The 22,500-nt window shown below is 42.8% G+C and overlaps 1 protein-coding gene across 1 annotated transcript in view; it reads left to right on the top strand.

Annotated features, from left to right (window-relative positions):
* The first annotated feature begins 1,156 nt into the window (after positions 1–1,156).
* The window catches only part of LOC138953907 (uncharacterized), an 85,202-nt gene continuing 63,858 nt past the window's right edge, over positions 1,157–22,500 (top strand). Inside the window, exon 1 of the mRNA XM_070325888.1 lies at positions 1,157–1,350. The gene's annotated coding sequence lies outside the window, so the exon portion shown is untranslated. The remainder of the gene's footprint in view (positions 1,351–22,500) is intronic.

The following is a 22,500-nucleotide window of genomic DNA, read 5'->3' as shown; positions in this document are numbered from 1 at the left end:
GATAATAATTTTTATATATTTAATTTTCAGAGCTTGTTTTTAATCCGAATATAACATATTTATATGTTTTTGGAATCAGCAAATGATGGAGAATAAGATAAACGTAAATTTGGATCGTTTTATAAATTTTTATTTTTTTTTACAATTTTCAGATTTTTAATGACCAAAGTCATTAATTAATTTTTAAGCCACCAAGCTGAAATGCAATACCGAAGTCCGGGCTTCGTCGAAGATTACTTGACCAAAATTTGAACCAATTTGGTTGAAAAATGAGGGCGTGACAGTGCCGCCTCAACTTTCACGAAAAGCCGGATATGACGTCATCAAAGACATTTATCAAAAAAAGGAAAAAAAACGTTCGGGGATTTCATACCCAGGAACTCTCATGTCAAATTTCATAATGATCGGTCCAGTAGTTTAGTCTGAATCGCTCTATACACACAGACACACACACACACACACAGACACACAGACACACACACACACGCACATACACCACGACCCTCGTTTCGATTCCCCCTCGATGTTAAAATATTTAGTCAAAACTTGACTAAATATAAAAATGCACGGAAAACTCATGCAAGAAGACACATAAAACACGTGGCGTTTCATTGAGTACAAAATTGAAACGAAACAGCTGGAGTTATGAATGGGTTATAGTGTCGAAAACTGCACGTGTTTTCCATTATCGGTACTTACAGCTTCAAATCAACACAAGTTGTGGCCGAAGCAACCGACAGTGGTATTGACAGTAATAAAGGTCACGGGTTTTGAGTGAATGAAACGTTTTACTGAATTAAACGCCACGTGTTATATACGCGTCTTCTGACATGAGTTTTCCGTGCACTTTTTTTGTTTTTGACGATGTCTAAACCACAGGTGCTTGCTATAACAACTGAGTAACATAAAAACCGCCGTAGATCGTTTGTCGCGTTTTTAATGGCAAAGGCTATACATGTATCTAATCGTAAAGCCAAACTCTAGTAGAAATACCTTCACGCATGCGCACACAGTACAAGAGTCTATACCGTAGATAAGTAAGGTAAAGAGACGGAGAAATCAACGAGGGAGGAAAACCTCCAAGCTCGACAAGTGTGGCTGACTGTAGCGATCAGCTAGTACAATCGTTGGAGTCGAGGACACAGCGCGCGGCAAAGCGCTCCTCAGTCTCGCGTTCTGTTGTGGTTTGCCATGCTGCGTGTTGTGCACTACCAGTAAACACTGGGCTGTCGGCACACGGAACTCAACCAAAACACCCACCCCTTTCCTGTGATACCGGACCGACCCACTTTTTTTGCTGAATGCTTCGGAACACCTGAATGAGCATCTATTTTCTTATTCCGGCTAACGGTAAGTTCGTTTTCTTTTGGCTGTCAATACGGTTAGGCTGTAAAACTGACGGTAACGGTATCTTGCTTTTGCTGGGCTACTACTGAGCAAGGTGAAATGAAACAGGGTTTCTCAGTTCAGCGCTGCGGACCGTTTCTGCTACTGAGCGTGGTGTGGTCTGTGCTTTACGGTTTGCTGACGAAAGCTACTAAGTTCACATGCTGTATTAGCAGGTGGTTGTCGGTGTTTTTGGTGGGGGTGGGAAGATGGTTGTTCCGTGTTTGGCGGCCGGCGAGGGCCGCGACAGGCGGCCGATGGTGGTGGTAGTCGGTGCGTTGTGTGCGTGTGTGTGTGTGGTGTCAGTGACGTACGACCCAAGTAATGTTTGCCGAGTTGCTGGTCGAGGTCTCAGTGCTGGTTGTACTGACAGTGGACTTGCTCCTTGCTTGCTCAGTGACTTCTTCGTCTTCTTTCTCAGTAGAGATACGAGAGAGAGAGAGAGACTGAGAGAGAGAGAGACTGAGAGAGAGAGAGAGAGAGAGAGAGAGAGAGAGAGAGAGAGAGAGAGAGTGTACGACGGTATGTGTGTGTCAGTGTGTGTGTGTGTGTTTGGGAGAGGAGGGAGAGAGAGACAGAGACAGAGAGAGAGAGTATGTGTGTGTCAGTGTGTGTGTGTGTGTGTATGTGTGTTTGGGAGAGGAGAGAGAGAGAGAGAGAGAGAGAGAGAGAGAGAGAGAGAGAGAGAGAATGTACGACGTATGTGTGTGTCAGTGTGTGTCAGTGTGTGTGTTTGGGAGAGGAGGGAGAGGGAGGGAGAGAGAGAGACAGAGAGAGACAGAGAGAGACACAGAGAGAGAGTATGTGTGTGTCAGTGTGTGTGTGTGTGTGTGTATGTGTGTTTGGGAGAGGAGAGAAAGAGAGGGAGGGAGGGAGAGAAATAGCCTGAAAGAGAGAGAGAGAGAGAGAGAGAGAGAGAGAGGAGAGAGAGAGAGAGAGAGAGATAGAGAGAGAATGTTTGTATGTGTGAGTCAGTGTGTGTGTGCGTGTTTGGGAGAGGAGGAAAAGAGAGGGAGGGAGGGAGGGAGAGAAATAGCCAGGCTAAGAGAGAGAGACTGTGTGCGTGTCAGTGCGTGTGTGTGTGTGAGTGTGTGTGTGTACTGTGTGTTTGAGAGAGAGACAGAGAGACAGAGACAGTGAGAAAGAGAGAGAGAGAGAGAGTGTGTGTGTGTGTGTGTGTGTGTGTGTGTTTGGGAGAGGAGGGAAAGAGACTGAGCAGGAGGGAGAGAAATAGCCAGGCCGCTGACACTGAGAGAGAGACTGAAGAGACCGTGTGTGTCTGTGCGTGTGTGTGTGTGTGAGAGAGAGAGAGTATGTGAGACTGAGAGACTGACTGTGTATATATATATATATATATATATATATGTGTGTGTGTGTGTGTGTGTGTGTGTGTGTGTGTGTGTGTGTGTGCACGGTGAGCGGGGAGAGAGAGAGAGTTTGTGTGTCACTGTGTGTGTGTCAGTGTGTGTGGGGGTGAGAGAGAGAGAGAGAGAGAGAGAGAGAGAGAGAGAGAGAGAGGGGGGTGAAGAGAGAGAGCGTTCATGACGGGACTTGCAACAACCATGATACGACCATCATCAGGCCGTTTTAGTTGCATTCTTCCTCTCCCTCCTTCTCTTCCAAATGCACTCCGCTTCTCTGCACCCTTCCCCGTCTTTCTCAACGGACACAACCGCTCTTTAACCGAAAAACCGCGTGGTGCCATTGATCATTGAGAGGCGAGGAAATCGACGTCGATGTTTAGCCTGCTGGGAAGACAACACCAACACTGTATACTACAAGCCCGAGTGGCGGAGAGATGGTATGAAACATTTGGCCGTGCGGCGAGTTTCACTGTTGTTGATTTCGCGGTGTTTGACGTGAGCTGCGTGTGTAACTTGCCCATAAGGAAACGGTAGTCAATTACCTTGGCGAGTCAAGGGTCCAACGCTCATCGATTTCCGTTCATGTGTGCGCGAGGAAAACCGAACAGAGTCGTATGCTGCTATACACTCTCCAGTAGCGGAACAAGGAACTTAGTCGATAAATATCGACAGGGGGCCGACTAATGGTTTAAATGTGAAATGTGTGTATAATAATGGGTGTGGGTCTGAAATGAAGTTAGGTAGTAGTTAACATTTGTTTTGAATAATTATTGGTATTTTGACAATGTGGGTAGCATGGAAATGTAAGCATTTGAATGTAAGTCTTAGGTACCATTGTACCCAGGAAGAGAGACGAGAGATAGGAGTAGCCTGTTGCAATAGCTTTTGTGGTCTTTGAGTTTTGTTTTTGGAAAGACATTGTTAAAGAAAAAGAAGACACTTACAGTAATGCAATATTTATTGTGAAAACCAACGATTGTACAAAGAACATGTGAGGCAATATTATGTCTATGATGGTGTGAAGAAAATTAGTTATGATTTATACTATTAATATTTAGACTTGAGACTGAATAGCAAAAGGCGAAGTGTATGTTTTGTGGTGTGAATTGAAACAAAATGAAAAGTGTAAATATCTGGGAAATTGTGGTTTAAAGACTTCGTTATTTCTTGATTGTTATTTACTATTATATTGAAGTGAATAGCTAAACGCTGTATTTGAAATTAGCATGGGATTTATATATTGTTTTAACTCTATAAGGACGGATAGCTCCTATAATTATGGTTTAGGCAAATGAGGCTAATTAGTATGGAAGAAACACTCATTTTTGCCCCTTGGGGCATTCAAGGCAACAAACAACCACATACATCTGATTTATAATTCAGTGAGACATAAAAAGCTGTATGATAATTGTGTAGTGATTAAAAAAAAAAGGATACGTTTGAGATTGTTGGCAGGGGTGAGCAAAAGTGTGACCGACTCAGCGCAGAGATGACCGAAGAGATTGCTTCGTAGTCTATCAGTGTTGTGACGAGCGTTGGCTAATGGTAACGAGTACATATGTGTGGAGTTGTGGTGTGTGTGTGTTTGCGCGTTGGTTTGGATTATGGGTGTAATTTGTAAAACAGATGTGACAGTAATAATGGAGTTCACATCAGTGAGGTTAGTTTGAAATGGAACACACGCACGTTTATGAAAAAACAATATGAAATTTTGAACCATGAGATCTTCATTAAATAATAAACTGAACATCAGCAAAACATCAAAGCAATTATTAATAAGGTTTGAAAAACTTGACTTACTATGTTAAAAAGTGGATTGAAGGCTGAAAACGCCATTTACAAATTACATCTGAGATGGGGAGGGCGGGTGGGGGGAGTGCTGAAAGTGTGGATGAGAATTAAAAAAAAAAATGCTGAGTGACAACAGGGGGGTTAAAGGCTGCCCTTTTTGTAGCGTTCATTAATTAATTCCTATTGTTTACTTGTGCCAATAATGTTATAAAACTGTACCTAAGGGGATATAATAACGATTGGCTGTAGCTTTCGAACACAGAAAAAATTTATTTCAGTATTGCAATGCAAAGTGGTTTTGATAGTGTCGAATGTAAACAGAACAGTCTCAAAGTGAAAGTGGATGTTTTCCGGAAATTGCAAAGTTAACAAGAATACAGAAAAGCGCGCTTTCCTGCTGAGCACAATACGCTACCGCGCTAATCTGGCGTGTCAATAATATCACTACGTTTTGGACGTGGAAGGTGAGCGATTTCCTTCACGCGGGGATTGACGACGCTGAACTGTCTGTGTTGACGGTCTAAAAATAGCCCAACCTCTGCTTTGAGACCCATGTTCACCACCGCCCTCAGCTAATTCAAGAAATCACCCCCCCTCCTGCTAGGTACACGTGCACTCAAGTTAACCTCTGCTTTGACCTGTGTGCCAAGAGGCAGACGAGAGAGAGAGAAAGCGAGAGCGAGAGAGAGAGAGACACACACACACACACATAGACAGAGACAGACATAGAATGAGAGAAGCGGAGAGACTCAGAGGGAGACACAGACAAAGACATATATACAGAGAGAGAGAGAAATTTTTTTTTAATTGATCTCGTGAGAACGGTTGAGGCCTTGCAAGGTTTTGACGGCAACAATAATTATTGTAGTTCTCTAAGACTTTATTTCTGTTTGATTTGTAATATGTTGGGAAGACATATTTATCAATTGATCAACAAAATAAAACATAATACAAAACGACACAACATTGTTAAAATCATTATTGGCCAACGTTGAACGTTTACGAAGGCCTCAATCTTCCCGCGCCGTAGACCAACCTTTCTTGGGGTTCATGGTCATGGCAACAGCCATAATAATATTATATCATGTATAATATTACATTTCAGCATATGTGAATTACATGTCATCATACCAAACTGTCATACATTTTTATTCCCACATCATTCTGATTGATCACAACCAAACCTACTATCAGTGGACACATCCAAATGCAAGCGCCTGTTCTTGACAACTTGCCACTGATCTAAAAATATAGATCAGTGCAACTTGCTGGGTCCTTTGCCGCCACAGACACTGTTTGGCCTGTAGGTAAAATGTACAATGTATTTTCTGATTTGTGCACAAAAGCTTTTTTTCTTTTTTCTTTTTTTTAACATAACAATGTTTAATGTCACTGTATGTTTGAAAGACCATGGTCACATTTGTAAAACAAATGTTAAATTAGAAAATAAATAACATTTTGGTTCATGATTTTTTCCTACACCTGTGCTGAAAATAAGAAATGAAAATGTCGGTATATAAGTCACTCAAATGCAGTATAGAATGAATGGTTTGAGTTTGTTCCGGTTGACCCTGCACAGTTCGACCTATGATGTTTTTGTTGAAGAATTTTGCTGTCACCCCTCCCATAGGGTGACGTATTTCACAACTTCCTGTGTTACACAAACTCAGTGATAACCAATTTTGCCTTCACCCCTCCCATAGGGTGACGGATTTCACAACTTTCTACTGATGAACAATGTTGCCTTCACCCCTCCCATAGGGTGACGGATGTCACAACTTCCTGTGTACACAAACTGATGACGTATTTCACAACAAAATGGCGCTGCCCATGGTCAACCTCGAAACTATCCGTATGAATGGGGGCCTCCTGGCCCCCATAATAACTTACGCATTGATGTGGCGGTAATAGGCAGAGTTATACCTCGTACCTGATATAAACTCGCGCCACTTCCGGCATTTGCATATTTCTTTGGTTTTCTTGTAATCTCAGTAAAATCTGAATTGTCAATAAAATCAAAACGCACACGCACACGTACACACACACACACACCACCACCACCAAACCAAACCACCACACCTCACTACACACACACACACACACACACACACACACACACACACACACACACACACACACACACACACACACACACACACACACAATCACACACAAAATTGCGGAGAAGATGATTCACGCAACGAAAAAAAGAGCATTCCTAGGCAATTTTAAGTTTATACATAGAATTGGACCAAAGACCTATTCGTGAGTTGGAGCATATATCAAATCTATGGTTGGAGAGAGGTGAGGATAAAGGGGGGGGGGGAGTATTATTGTTCCATTTTACTTGGTCTATTACGGTTCTCCTTTTTTTTTCTTCTTCGTTCATGGGCTTAGACTCCCACGTTCACTCATGTTTTTAAGCACAAGTGGAGTTGTACGTGTATGACCGTTTTTACCCCGCCATTCAGGCAGCATACGCCGATTTCGGGGGAGGTATGCTGGGTATTTTCGTGTTTCTATAACCCACCGAACTCTGACATGGATTACAGGATCTTTTCCGTGCGCACTTGGTCTTGTGCTTGCGTGTACACACGAAGGGGGTTACGTCACTAGCAGGTCTGCACATAAGTTGACCTGGGAGATCGGAAAAATCTCCACTGTGAACCCACCAGGCGGCAGCGACCGGGATTCGAACTCACGACCTCCCGATTAGGAGGCCGACGTCTTACCACCACGCCACTGCGCCCGTCGTGGTCTATTACGGTTGATTGGTTGTGTTTCTCTCCATTTTGATTAGCCGTGGTGGTTTGTGTTTTAAATTTCATCATTCATCATTCTTCCGCATGACATCTAAGCCAAATTTTGTTCTTCGTGCAACGTGTGTTCCAAAACATATTCGACGCTGTTTGGAAATGACACCTACCCCTTCCCCCCCCCCCCCCCCCCTATTTTAACCTCTGTTTTTGCGCCTGCTTTCGTGATGACTCTGCTAAGAACACAAATACGTGAGAGCCTATGTATTTGTGTGCATACCCGGAAAGTAGAAGGCGTGCTAAGCATGCGTTTTACTCTTGAATGCACCCGGAAGACAGATGAGGTGCTCGTGATTAACTACCCGGAAAATTCTGTGGAATAAATGGAAAGCTACCTGCTATTCGCAGAGTGACTATAGGGTATCTTCGAAATATGCACACGTTCTTTTAAAGTAGGGTAAGGGGGACGGGGGGGGGGGGGGGGGTAAATTGAATAGGGAGGTAAATTGAATAGGGGGGTAAATTGAACAAGGCGAATATTTTAATAGTTCGTGTAAAAAATGTCATGGCACTGTATTTTTACGTTACTGGTGATTGTCAATGACGTTTGCACAAGAAAAAATGGCGCAACGATAAACAACTCGTGGCAGGTGAGAACTTTTAGAATATTTTAGCTGAATGTCTAACATTTTGAATATTAATGTTAGAAAATTGCATATATCTCCACCCTTTGGTCTTTCAGTCATGGTCTTAAGAAGACATGAAGAAAGCACTGGCAGCAATGAAAGATAGTAGGCTTGGGATAAATACCTACTGATTAAATGCACCTCTTCGTGTAAACCAGCTTGTAAATCACCGTTGACACGCACATACACACAACTTGAACACACAAACACATAGAACCACCCTCCCCCTCCAACCCCGACCCCCCCCCCCCCTCCTCCGTCGGCCCCCAACGCCTCTTTTTCCCAGAGATTATCCTCCCTGTTTTTGGCGTGGAAATAACCAACCAACAAATCACCAACCCTGCGTATACGAGGCTGTAGAACCAGCCTGGCGACCACCTCTCGAGAACGACCAACTGCCCCAAGCGACCACCTTTTGAACAGCTTTTGTAATTCCCCTTTCCCTAGCAACAACCCGGCGAAACATTTCTGTAACGACCACTTTTGTTCGCGGTACAGTGGGTGGTCGTTGTTGACAGGTTCGACTGTGTAAGTTTACTTGCTGGCCGGTTTGATTGTCAATGTGGGACTCGACTTGACTTGACTTGGCGTGTCTGCTGGTAATTCTCCAAGTTCTGGGATCATGTCCCCCCCGCCCCCCCCCCCCCCACTCCCACCCCCTAGCTCTCTGAAGTGCTGATGATTCGCGCTGTAAAAAGGCAGATCAAAGATAATACTGAATTGACCTGAATCCAATTAACCGTTTCTTTTATGAGCGGTCCTAGCGCCTTTGAATTAGGCTCGTTTTTCACGGCTCGAGGTTTGGGCTGCTGGCTGCAACGAGAGTGACGCTATTCGAGTCGTTGAAGAACTCGTGAAAAGTTATGGTGTTTGTTGTGTTGTATACGTGGTTTTTTGTGTGCTTATATTAAGTCAAGTTTTAACTCGTTGTTTTAACATATAGTTCAGTTTTGTTGTCGAATCATCCAGCGGTCATACGTTGCGCATATCTGAGGATTGTTTTGGTGTTACTTGCTTTGTGGTTCTTGGCAGTTCTTCACTGTTTAGTCTCTGCTGCTCTGGAGGTGTGTGTGTGTGTGTGTGTGTGTGTGTGTGTGTGTGTGTGTGTGTGTGTGTGTGTTTGCCTGTATGTCTGTCTGTTAGTCGGTTTGTCGGTCGGCCTGTCGGTTGTGCGCAAAACAAGATTTCTTTTGCAGTCGGGCAGAAAAATATCCATGCCATACCCGCTAAGTCTAGACGCTAACGTCAGATACATACACCTGTTAATTATGAGAAGAAAAAAACCATTGCTCCTTTTCGCTACTGGGGAAAATACCTTTTTGGAAAGAACTTCATACCTTCCCATTCTCTCCCCCACCCCCACCCCCACCACCACCCCCACCATCTGGTAATCTTGGAATTTGTTAGGGTCTTTAAAAGGGAGTACCAATATGTTTTAAAGTGAGCGTCCCTGTTATCAAATTTACTGACGTTATTAACAGCAAATCAGGAAAGCTAATGTCTTAAAAGTAGGTTCTGCACTGGAACCTGCTCAGTCAGCCTCTGATCCGCCAGACCAAAATGTTAAGCCGTACGTGCGGTACGTGCTGTGCCCAGGTTTGTGTCCACAGGTAGCTCCAAATATTTCTACCTGATGTACCCAAATGAGAAGAGAAACATTTTTGTACACAATGAAATAGTTTGCTATCCGCAAAGTCTCTTTGCGTCTGCATGTCGCTAAGCAATCCAATAACAAACAGACACACATGCACTCGCACACGCACACATACGCACATACACACACACGCACGCACACATGTTGGCACCCACACACCCACAGACACACACACACACACAGACACGCACGCACGCACGCACGCACACACACACACACACACACACACGCCACCACGCACGCACACACACACACACACACACGCACACACACACACAACACACACACACACACACACACATAGACACTCTCTAACTAATCACGTATCATTGTCAAGCGAGGAAGATGTAGGACGGAATAAAAGAACCAAATCGCTTGATCTATTTCAAGAAAAACAGCAATTGTATCCGGATAAAGTGAAATTGTATAGCCTCATATGCCTTTAGATTTATTTTTGTAACCTAAAAGACAAAGAGCCCGTATTGCGAGCTATTTTCGTTTTTACCAAGCGGTAATTTGATTCATAAAGTGATTGGAAGGGCCGGGAAAGAGACAAGGGTTAAGGTTGAATTAGAATGGCCACGCCCGGGTTTTTTCAATGAGAGTGGTGTGTGCTTGCGTGCGCATGTTTATGTGTGTGCGTTTAGTGTGTGTGTGTGTGTGTGTGTGTGTGTGTGTGTGTGTGTGTGTGTGTGTGTGTGTGTGTGTGTGTGTGTGTGTGGGTATGAGCGCACGCAATTGAGGATACTATCGCGCATGCGATTTGTGTGTGTATGTGGCTAAGATAGCAATAAGAAGTACCATATTGCGTCGATGCTCAGTGTTTGTGTGTGTACGTGTGTGTGTGTGTGTGTGTGTCTGTTTGTGTGTGTACGTGTGTGTGTGTGTGTGTGTGTGTGTGTGTGTGTTTGTGTGTGTACGTGTGTGTGTGTGTGTGTGTGTGTGTGTGTGTACGTGTGTGTGTGTGTGTGTGTGTGTGTGTTTGTGTGTGTACGTGTGTGTGCGTGTATGTGTGTACGTACGTGTATGTGTGTATGTGTATGTGTGTGTGTGTATGTACGTGTGTGCGTATATGTGTGTGCGTTTGTGTGTGTATGTACGTGTGTGCGTGTATGTGTGTGTGTGTGTTTGTGTGTGTACGTGTGTGTACGTGTGTGTGTGTGTGTGTGTACGTGTGTGTGTGTGTGTGTGTGTGTGTACGTGTGTGTGTGTGTGTGTGTGTTTGTGTGTGTACGTGTGTGTGTGTGTGTGGGTGTGTGTGTGTGTCTGTTTGTGTGTGTACGTGTGTGTGTGTGTGTGTGTGTGTGTGTGTGTGTGTGTGTGTGTGTGTGTATGTGTGTGTGTTTGTGTGTGTGTGGGGGGGTGCGTTTGTGTGTGTGTGTGTGGGGGAGGGGTTGAAAACGAGTGTGTTAGCGTGTGGAGTGTGAGACGGATAAGGCGAGAGATTACTTTTTGTCTCGCTGTTGCGGTGCGGATAGTAATCAGCAGACCCTTGTCACTGAGATTGTGCAGAGATTTTCACGACCAAATCGACACAGCTGCTTTGTACAGTGAACAGGTTGCGTTTGCTCGATGTATATATAATTATGTTGTGATTTACGGCGAATGCGTAATAAAAAAACTCATCTTTTATTGATGCCTGCTCAACCGGCCGTAGCTTATTATGCTCATTTTCCCGCTCCCTTTCTCTGAAAGATAGAAAGAGAAGAATTGACACGCGAAATCACATACGCACGCAAGCAAACATGCACGCAAACACGCACGCACGCACGAACGAAGGCAAGCACGAAGGCGCACAAACGCACACAGGCACACTGACACACACACACACACACACTCACACACACGCTATGTCCAGTTAATAATTCAAAAACTTATTATTACGATAGCTGGCTTTTGCAGATGATAGTTACCTGCAGTAGACAGTTCACACTTGGGACCGATTTGTTGAAGCTGCCGCGCAGATTTTTATCGTCCGTCTGTGACGGTTACACAGATGGCCGACAACTAAATCATCAGATGTTACTGCACGATTTGGTTTGACACCAACAGGGTTGAACTACCGCCGGCGTGACGCCGTCATCTTGGCCTTGCCGTCATATTATCCCCTCGATTTATACTCGAGACTGAAATGTTGTTTCCTGGTAAAAATTATTGAAGTGAAATTATTTGAGGACGAAAAGAATGTCAGTTTTTTGCATGTGAATAATAGATTTCACCAAACAAATCGATTTCTTCGAAAACGTGTACCGAGTGGTTACGTCCCTTGAATGAGAAGGTACACATTTTAGGATTAATCAAATTTCTAAGTTAAATACAAAAAATTGGTTGGAAAAATTTGGCCCCATGAATGTAAGGTCGCTCATCACTACTATCGAAGGGTGTTTTTTTGTTCAGTGTGGAGTATATATATACAAGATCAACGAGGACGAGAATCGTAATATGACGGCGGGGCCAAGATGACGGCGTCACACCGGTTCTTCTAGTGTTACAGCTGACTATATATGAACGAAATCACTCCTGTTCGGAGATAACATATAAGGCCCCCCCCCCCCCCCCCCGCAAAAAAACCACCCCACAAAAACACAATTGTGTCGTTACGGTTATACTACCTGCCTTATTTTTTTCTCCTGCCGACCCTAAGGGCAGTGGAAACATCACAGGACTATACAAATCTGTTTTTAGTTTGTTTTTATCTTATGTTATCCTTGACCTATGGCCTAAGGATGATACATGCCGATGCTCTTCTTCCATAATTATACAAGCCTTAATGCTGGATTAAGACACCGAGACCAATACCCTGTTTTGGGAACCTTCCTTGTTATGTATTTCCTCCCTACAAGTACCTGTACAAGACTCACCGAATTTATAGATTGTTTTCGAGACCACTCAGCAAACAGGAAGCGTCGCAATGTATATTTTGGATCTTGGGTGCAATTGGCCGAGAGGTGCTCAGCTGAATTTTCACCGGCACTTGACAATACGGTCTCGCGATCATTCAGCCTAAGGATGCCTAGCTATTATTGATACTCAGTGAAGAAATATCCGGAGGGAAGGATCAATAATGTAAGATCGTCTGTCTAGTGCCAGCGCATGTTGTGCACTGAGCGAAGGTCCAAAACTAGCGCACGCACATTTGAACGGTGACAGGAAACTGAACATGTGAAGAGAGGGGTTCATCTTATGTCCAGGATGAATGATACATAACACAAAAACAAAAAAACAAAAAAACAGATTTTCAGTTTATAACTTATTTTGATCTCTTCGTTTTTCTTCTTCTGCGTTCCCGTTGCCATGCTACACTGTCAAGGTCGTTGACGTGACGAAGTTTGCAGTTCGCCGCAGGGACTCCGCTGGGCCCCACAGTTTCTCCTGTAGGTCGACCATCTCTGGCGATCTCTTCGTTCCAGATACCTATACCTTCTTTCTTGTGAAAACTGCCGTGTAAACCATCACATATATATCTGTCTAGTCTTTGTTTGCGTTAATTACATCCCTCCACTAAGTCTTGAACTCATACCAAAAACCAACAGCCTGCCTATTTTGGTGTACACTATATTGGGGTGTGCACGTTAAAGATCCCACGATTGACAAAAGGGTCTTTCCTGGCAAAATTGTATAGGCAAAATTGTATAGGCATAGATAAAAATGTCCACCAAAATACCCGTGTGACTTGGAATAATAGGCCGTGAAAAGTAGGATATGCGCCGAAATGGCTGCGATCTGCTGGCCGATGTGAATGCGTGATGTATTGTGTAAAAAAAATTCCATCTCACACGGCATATATATATAGATGGTAACAAAGAGAAATGAAGATGAACATGTTCGGCGCACAGGCAATCTTTAATAAGGGATCAGTTTAATAACATCATAGCTGGCACTACAACTATCGAATCAGTGTGTCATGACAATGCAGCTTATGGTCCGTAACCATTGGCGTCCACTCAATACAGGATTCGCCAGAGAGACTGAAACAGTCCTATACAATTCACTGCGACGTGCTGTAGTGTGCGATGTGTGTGTGTACAAGATGCGTGTGTGTGAGAGATACGAGGTACTAGGACAACACACGCCGTGTGGTGAACTGAACTGACACACACGTGCTGTGCATACTTAGTGGGCATAACGCGGGTGACATATTTCGTATCATTCTCGCCGCAGCACGTGGAAAGAGACGTGTGTGACACGCACAGCCAAGTCAGCGGAAGGTAGGCATATTTTATTTGATATCACAGAAACCGACAGGCATGAGACGGATTGTAATGGCATACCACGCATAGGCGACCAGCACGCATCGGTTTGTGTTTGCAGCGGGTGATATATAGTGATATCACACAGACCGACACGCACGAGACGCATTTTATTAGCCGAACACGGAATAGAGAACGTGGGACCCAGGCGGATTGTTTATACTAGAGTGCAGAATACAGAGGGGGGATCTCTGCAGCAAACTATACACGCCGAACGCCAGTGATCGAAAGAAGCAGGAAACAAACCCATGGGGAAATAGCCCGAGGTTTCGAGCGGATGTATTTAGAAAACAGTGTTCCAGTGCCACTTATAGCTTTGAAGTGTGTATTACCCAAATCTGGAGTGAGACTGTGCTTACAGCAATAAGGAAATGGGCTTCATCGATTGTTGGCGAGCTGTCACCGCTCTGAGCGCTATCAGGGCCACACGTGGAATACGTACACATGGAATCGTGCCGATAGATCGCTAGAATCAGCTGGTAACCTGAATGAGGTATGTTTTGTATTGATCCGGCTTCGATTTGATGTGATTGAAAGACTGACGAAGTGGATTCACGACGCGCGGCGCGTTGTGCAGCGTTGCGATTTACGACGCGCGGCGCTTCGAGGAGCCGCGCTGCGATTCACGACGCGCGATGTATTCTGCTGTTACATTTCCTTCACAATCGCAAAGTTTACAACAGCTACACCTATCTGATCTATATGAGAAATAAAACTGTCAATAAAACGAAAAACAGAGCACCATTCTCTCTCTCTCACTCTCACTCGTTCAGCTGCGTTCAGCATATATCGCTGCGCCGATGTCTAAACATGACCAAGTTCCGGCCTTGAATACTTGGCAGTCATATATCACTACATGTCATTGCAATGGCTTCTAAACTTGGCCAAACAGTTATTGCAACCATTTTCGCACGCTCAGAAAAGCGTTAAACCACAATCCATTTTAATTGAACTTTATATGCAGGAAAAGGTAATTATGTCTACTGTTCATATCATTTGTTCGATCGGTGGTACTTTGTATAGGCATCCCGTGGCAGCCTGTCAAACAAGGTCACCCCTAAAATCGACCTGACAAAAACCAATGCCCCGTATTTTACAATCTGCAAAAAAACAGAATGTGCACTTACCTAACATTTCTGACTACCATTGAAAAGGCCATTCAATTTCCTGTTCAGAGCATTTTGTTTCATGCACCTTACGTCTTTAGTATTTGTGTGGCCTTTTGTCAAAGGCGGTAGGTGTCAACCGTTTCAGAGGCAAAAAAAGGCACGTTTTTGCGGCCATTTTTGAGGGGTCCTCCACTGAGAGAGCCATGCATATCTGTTTAAGTTCTCAATGAATTGCTTTGAAAATTTCAGAAATTATTACCAATAGGCTGACCAGAATGTGTGTGGAATTTTGTGAACGTGTATAACAAGCGTGTCGTGTTACGTAACTTTTCCGAAAGATCTAAACAAACTATTCTTATTAATTCAGGGTTTAACTTTAAGGACAAAAAATCGTGACTTTGCATGCTAAGCAAACATGATTGAGGCAATTGTTACCACGCACAAGAAAAATTATCGATAATCGTCTTTTTACATTTAGTCAAGTTTTGACTAAAATGTTTTAACATAGAGGGGGAATCGAGACGAGGTGTGTATGTGTGTGTGTGTGTGTGTGTGTGTGTGTGTGTGTGTGTGTGTGTGTGTGTGTGTGTGTGTGTGTGTGCGTATAGATCAGTTCTGAGAAAACTTCTGGACCGATCTTCATGAAACTTCACATGAAAGTTCCTGGGTAGGATATCCGCAGACAATTTTTTTTCAACAATCGCTGCGCTAGTGAAACTGAAAGCAATCGCCGCGCTCCGGGAAGTTCCGCGCTGCACAACGCGCCGCGCTCTGGGAATCACTTGCCTTGAAAGAAATCAACTCTATAGTCAGCTGGTTGCTTGATCGACGATATATTTTGAATTGAATCATGTCTTTAAATCGACGTGTCTGGAAATTTGGATTGGTTGTGTAGTGTAACTGAGAACTGCATTCTGACAATTTGTTTGTGAATGCCGGTTTTGATGTTTTGTCGTAATGTGTAAACAGGTGTAGCTACTCTTTGTGTTTAGACTAAGCATCTGTCGCCACTGCCGCCAGGTGAAGAATTATTCTGTAAAAGATATCCGTATCTTCCCCTTTAACGCATATAGAATAGAACTTCAAGTCTTACTTTTTTGTGTGGACGATTCGCTGTGGTGCGGCAAATTGATGCACAATATTGTATCATCATTTGCCTTAAATTGCTCAGTTGGTAGTGCACTGGACTTGTGATCGGAAGGTCGCAGGTTCGAATTCGGGCCGGGACGGACACGGGTCAACTTTATGTGCAGACCCAGAGACGGAAGCCATGTCCCACCCCCGTGTCATCACAATGGCACGTAAAAGACCTTGGTCATTCTGCCATAAGTGCAGGTGGCTGAATACACCTAAACACGCAGACACCTGGGTAGCGCGACTCCGTTGCTGCTAGCTTTCCACTGGGAGGAAGCGACCCGAATTTCCCAGCGATGGGACAATAAAGTAATGAAAAAATGAGGAAAAAAAATGAAAATGAAAATACGCGCATTAGTAATAAGAATTGAAAATAAACTGCGTACAAAATACAAAAATACACTACCCTAGGAAAGTGTAAATGGAAAAAATATGCCCCCCCTCCCCCCCCACACACATACACCCTTCCTTACATTGAGTTTGTCAGTGTGCGATTACAATTTTTTATTATTTTTACTTTGCATACGAATACGACATATAAAGACTGAATTCCACACGGAAAAACGAATCATGGAATGTTGTTTCATTTTGCTTTTATTTCTAAAGAGAAAACATGCAACACTCAATAAATAATAATAAAGTGTATTTATATTGCGCCTATCCCTTACAAAAAACAAAAATATTTGGCTCTAAGCGCATTACAACATGTGTAGGGACTTGGTACAATCAAGTCTGACAAATACAATAACACAATATACAGTCGGTCTCTTGGGTAAAAATGTGAAAAGCAGCTTCGACATTTAAACACTGCTACTAAAAAATCCTCTAACAATGCATACTGCTTTACAATATGCATTTATGTATAAATATAGTTAAAGAACATCGAGTTAATAGGAATTAGAAAAGGTTCTTATGATAAAACTATCTAGCGAACGACGAAGAAGAAGAAGAATAAAACTATGTGAATGTATAACGAGTCATTCAACGTAAATGGCCAAAGAACAACAACAAAGCAATAATAATAAAACAGTTATACTCAATGGCTAATAACGAGGCAGAACTAAATAGTATCGACACAAGATTAAAACAAAACATATTCCTGGAGACACATTTATAGGCTACATGTATCAAATAATCAATATACAAAATACAGCCCTCGCACACTCGCACACACGTGACCAATGGAACGACGTTTTATTTATCTTACACACTATTCTCATGTGTCGAAACAAACTGTTCAATTCAAATTTTACGTAGCTTGGTACACATTTTATTTATTTAACTTATACTATTTTTACTTGTCAGAACAATCCGTCCAACTCATTTGCACGCATTGCCGGTTTTACGTAGCTTTGTACACATTTTAATTGGCGTGATATACGACCGTTAAAGCATATTGGAACAGAAAAGCTGTGAAACGTATCGAGCGCTACGAACGCTTAAATTGTTTATGGCATCACACTCTGTCACCTGTACCCCTCAGTGCGACGCGTGTTACTTTTTTGATCGCAGACGGCAATCTGTTTACCCGTTTCTCTTGACTGATCGACTTAAACTATGTTAAAGTCATTTTCCTTCTCGTTTAGGTCAGCAGTTTCACCACCACATCCAAGGTGATATCCCCCTCCCCCCCCCCCCCCCCCACCATTGCAACTCACTAAAAGGCTAATTACTCCCACATGTGTTCTGCGAATTAATTCATATTTAGTATACATTAGCGTGAAATGTGGGATGATACTTTCAAGTGTGTAGGTCAAGTGGGTTTTTTTAATTTTTTTTTTACCACTTTTTGATAAAGTATTTGTCAAATTCGGCGATTGTCTCAACAGTATAGGAGGTTTGACACTGAGCAGTAGCGACACTCATCCGACTTGAATCCTCCAGACACCCTGTAATTGCTCTTTCAGCTCATCATATATTGTCCAAGGATGGTTTTTGCATGCAAGGCCCTTCAGAAAACCCAACAGGTACAAATCCGAAGGGCTAAAATTTGGTTAATTTGGCTACCAATGAGTGCCTAACCTCGTGCTTTTGAGTCAATCCCCGAATTTGAAATACATTTTTGAAAGAGCATACAAGTCAGACCATGTAACATACAATATAATTCCATACCACAAGCCAATGTACACCCAAAATAAAGTCAATAGCAGAACAAATTCTGGAGTTATTAGCATCTTAGTGGGTTGCAGTTTTATTGGGTGTCACCCTACCTCTGTCCATGCTGTTACACGGGATAAGCCCATCTTTCAAATAAAAACACGCCAAAGCCCAACAGCCTGGCTGTTTCAGCTGCAGAGTGGGACCTTTTGTTATGACATATATGTCTAGTCTATCTTGCTAAATTAATTCAGCAAAAGAAATTACCTCTCTGCACTGGACACAGCCGGGCTGTTGATTAAAATGTTTATATATCTTCTTCTTCTTCTTGTCGTTCGCTGTTAGATCGTCAGTCCGGACTGCAGGGCGAAACGTGCTGTCCTCTCCAAGTCCTCTTTGGGGCCGTATAGCTTCTTTTGTAGCGCTGTCTCCTCTGGCCAGGTGGTGTCCCTCAGAGCACTGTGGTATGGACAAGCCTGCAGGATGTGCTCTGCTGTCTGATTCTTGCCACACGGACATAGGGGGGAGGGAACTAGCTTCAGCTTTGTGGCCATATGATGGTTTAGTCTGTTATGTCCAGTGCGGAGTCTGAGTAGGACGACTTGTTATGTTCATATAGAAGTTGTATTGCTTATCTTTTTTACATTTAGTCAAATTTTGAAAGAGGGAATCGAGACGAGGGTCGTGGTGTGTGTGTGTGTGTGTGTGTGTGTGTGTGTGTGTGTGTGTGTGTGTGTGTGTGTGTGTGTGTGTGTGTGTGTGTGTGTGTGTGTGTGCAGTGTGTAGAGCGATACAGAGTAAACTACTGAACTGATCTTTATGAAATTTTACATGAGAATTCCCAGGAATAATATCCCCAGACGATTTTTCGTTTTTTTGGATAAATGTCTTTGATGACGTCATATCCGGCTTTTTGTAAAAGTTGAGGCGGCACTGTCACACCCTCATTTTTCAATGAAATTGATTGAAATTTTGGCAAAGCAATCTTCGACGAAGGCCGGACTTTGATATTGCATTTCAGCTTGGAGGCTTAAAAATTAATTAATGAGTTTTGTCATTACAAATCTGAAAATTGTAATTAAAATCATGTTTTTATAAAACAATCCAAAACCAATTTCATCTTATTCTTCATCATTTTCTGATTCCAAAAACATATAAATGTGTTATATTCGGATTAAAACCAAGCTCTGAAAATTAAAAATATAAAAATTAGGATTAAAATAAAAATATCCGAAATCGATTTAAAAACAATTTCATCTTATTCCTTGTCGGTTCATGATTCCAAAAACATATAGATATGATATGTTTGGATTAAAAACAAGCTCAGAATGTAAAAGAAAAAAAAATAGAGATACAGAAAAGCGTGCTATCCTGCTCAGCGCAAGCACTACCGCACTATTCTGGATTGTCAATTTCACTGCCTTTACCACGAGTGGTGGACTGACGATGCTACGAGTATACGATTTTGCAGTGCGTTCAGTTTCATTCTGTGAGTTTGACAGCTTGATTAAATGTTGTATTATCGCCTTAGGCGACTTGTTTTACGTGTTCATAATCAAACCAGTGGTCATAATCAACTGAAATGTTCGCAATACTTTATCAATCAAGTCATGAATTGTTTGGAATTTAAATCAAGAAACCTGTGATGGACTTCTTCTTCTTCTTCTTCTTCTTCTTCTGCGTTCGTGGGCTGAAACTTCCACGTGCACTCGTGTTTTTTGCACGAGTGGAATTTTACGTGTATGACCGTTTTTTACCCCGCCATTTAGACAGCCATACGCCGTTTTCGGAGGAAGCATGCTGGGTATTTTCGTGTTTCTATAACCCACCGAACTCTGACATGGATTACAGGATCTTTTTCGTGCGCACTTGGTCTTGTGCTTGCGTGTACACACGGGGGTGTTCGGACACCGAGGAGAGTCTGCACACAAAGTTGACTCTTGAGAAATAAATCTCTCGCCGAACGTGGGGACGAACTCACGCTGACAGCGGCCAACTGGATACACATCCAGCGCGCTACCGACTGAGCTACATCCCCGATGAACTTAAAACCCCCTTCTAGAAGATTGCATAAAATTTGAACAAATACCTGTAAGGATCCGAAATTATACCTGAATTGCGTCTAGTATGTAGGCATAAGACCCTAAACCAATCCACCAGTTCATTGTTGAAATAAAGCGCTTTTTGACATGGTACCCTTCAAAATTGACAACCTGTTCAGGGCATATAATTGGTTTGACTTTCCCCTCGTATGTAAAAGTTGCAAAGTTGTGACTAACCTGAGATTTTGTCATTTAAACAAAAAATTGATTACCTTACGTTTTTTGTTAGGTCGATTTTGGGGTACCCCTACTTGATCGGCGGTCACATGGCCCATGTAAGAGAAATTTTTCATCAAAAAAATGTTCTTAGTATAACACTTTTCGGTTCAAAGATTTCTTGGTAGTTGATTGGCAAGTTAAAATGGCATAGAAAGTTTGAATTAAAAAAACCACGTAAATGTTGAGTAACAAAATTGTTGCAATCACCTTTTTTACATTTAGTCAAGTTTTGACTAAATGTTTTAACATAGAGGAGGGAATCGAGACGAGGGTCGTGGTGTATGTGTGTGTGTGTGTGTGTGTGTGTGTGTGTGTGTGTGTGTGTGTGTGTGTGTGTGTGTGTGTGTGTGTCTGTCTGTCTGTCTGTCTGTGTGTGTGTAGTAGAGCGATTCAGACTAAACTACTGGGCCGATCTTTATGAAATTTGACATGAGAGTTCCTGGGTATGATATCCCCGGACGTTTTTTTCTTTTTTTCGATAAATACCTTTGATGACGTCATATCCGGCTTTTTGTAAAAGTTGAGGCGGCACTGTCACACCCTTATTTTTCCATTAAATTGATTGAAATGTTGGCAAAGCAATCTTCGACGAAGGTCGGGGTTTGGTATTGCATTTCAGCTTGGTGGCTTAAAAACTAATGAGTGAGTTTGGTCATTAAAAATCGGAAACTTGTAATTATAATTATTTTTTTATTAAACGATCCAAAAACAATTTCATCTTATTCTTCGTCATTTTCTGATTCCAAAAACATATACATATGTTATATTTGGATTAAAAACAAGCTCTGAAAATTAAAAATATAAAAATTATGATCAAAATTAAATTTCCGAAATCGTTTTAAAAACTATTTCATCTTATTCCTTGTCGGTTCCTGATTCCAAAAACATATAGATATGATATGTTTTGATTAAAAACACGCTCAGAAAGTTAAAACGAAGAGAGGTACAGTAAAGCCGGCGTGCTATGAAGCACAGCGCAATCGCTTCCGCGCCAAACAGGCTCGTCACTTTCACTGCCTTTTGCACTAGCGGCGGACTACGTTCAGTTTCATTCTGTGAGTTCCACAGCTTGACTAAATGTAGTAATTTCGCCTTACGCGACTTGTTTTTATTAAAGAAAAGCAAAAAATGTGTCAACAGTTAGGAACAATGACGGGCGGGGATGTAGCTCAGTCGGTAGTGCGCTGGATTTGTATCCAGTTGGCCGCTGTCAGCGTGAGTTCGTCCCCACGTTCGGCGAGAGATTTATTTCTCAGAGTCAACTTTGTGTGCAGACTCTCCTCGGTGTCCGAACACCCCCGTGTGTACACGCAAGCACAAGACCAAGTGCGCACGAAAAAGATCCTGTAATCCATGTCAGAGTTCGGTGGGTTATAGAAACACGAAAATACCCAGCATGCTTCCTCCAAAAGCGGTGTATGGCTGCCTAAATGGCGGGGTAAAAACGGTCATACACGTAAAAGCCGTGGGAGTTTCAGCCCATGAACGAACAAACAAAAACAAACAGGAACAATGACACAAAGTGGGTAAGAGAGCAAGAATGTCGAAGCAGGAAAGTTCGCGAACCAGTCATTCATCTTGGCTTGCTTCGGCAAACAAAGAGTTGTTTTTCCTGTTTGACTGTCTCTATAAAGGTTAACAGCTTTCAATGTTTCTTTTTCTTCTCTCCTGTAATATGTTTGTGTACATCTATAGACAAGTTTGGAATGCGTGTGTGATTGAGTGTGTGTATATGTGTGTGTATGTGTGTGTGTGTGTGTGTCGTGTGGGTGGGTGTGGTGTGTGTGTGTGTGTGTGTGTCGACGGTGTGTGTGTGTGTCGTGTGGGTGGGTGGGTGTGTGTGTGTGTGTGTGTGTGTGTGTGTGTGTGTGTGTGTGTGTGTGTGGTTGTCAGTGTGTCAGTTTACGTGGTGTGTGTGTGTGTGTGTGTGTGCGTGTCAGTGTGTTAGTGTA

The sequence above is a fragment of the Littorina saxatilis genome, linkage group LG17 (assembly GCF_037325665.1).
Source record: "Littorina saxatilis isolate snail1 linkage group LG17, US_GU_Lsax_2.0, whole genome shotgun sequence".
Taxonomy (NCBI): Eukaryota; Metazoa; Mollusca; class Gastropoda; order Littorinimorpha; family Littorinidae; genus Littorina; species Littorina saxatilis.
This window is presented reverse-complemented; position numbering and strand designations above follow the sequence as displayed.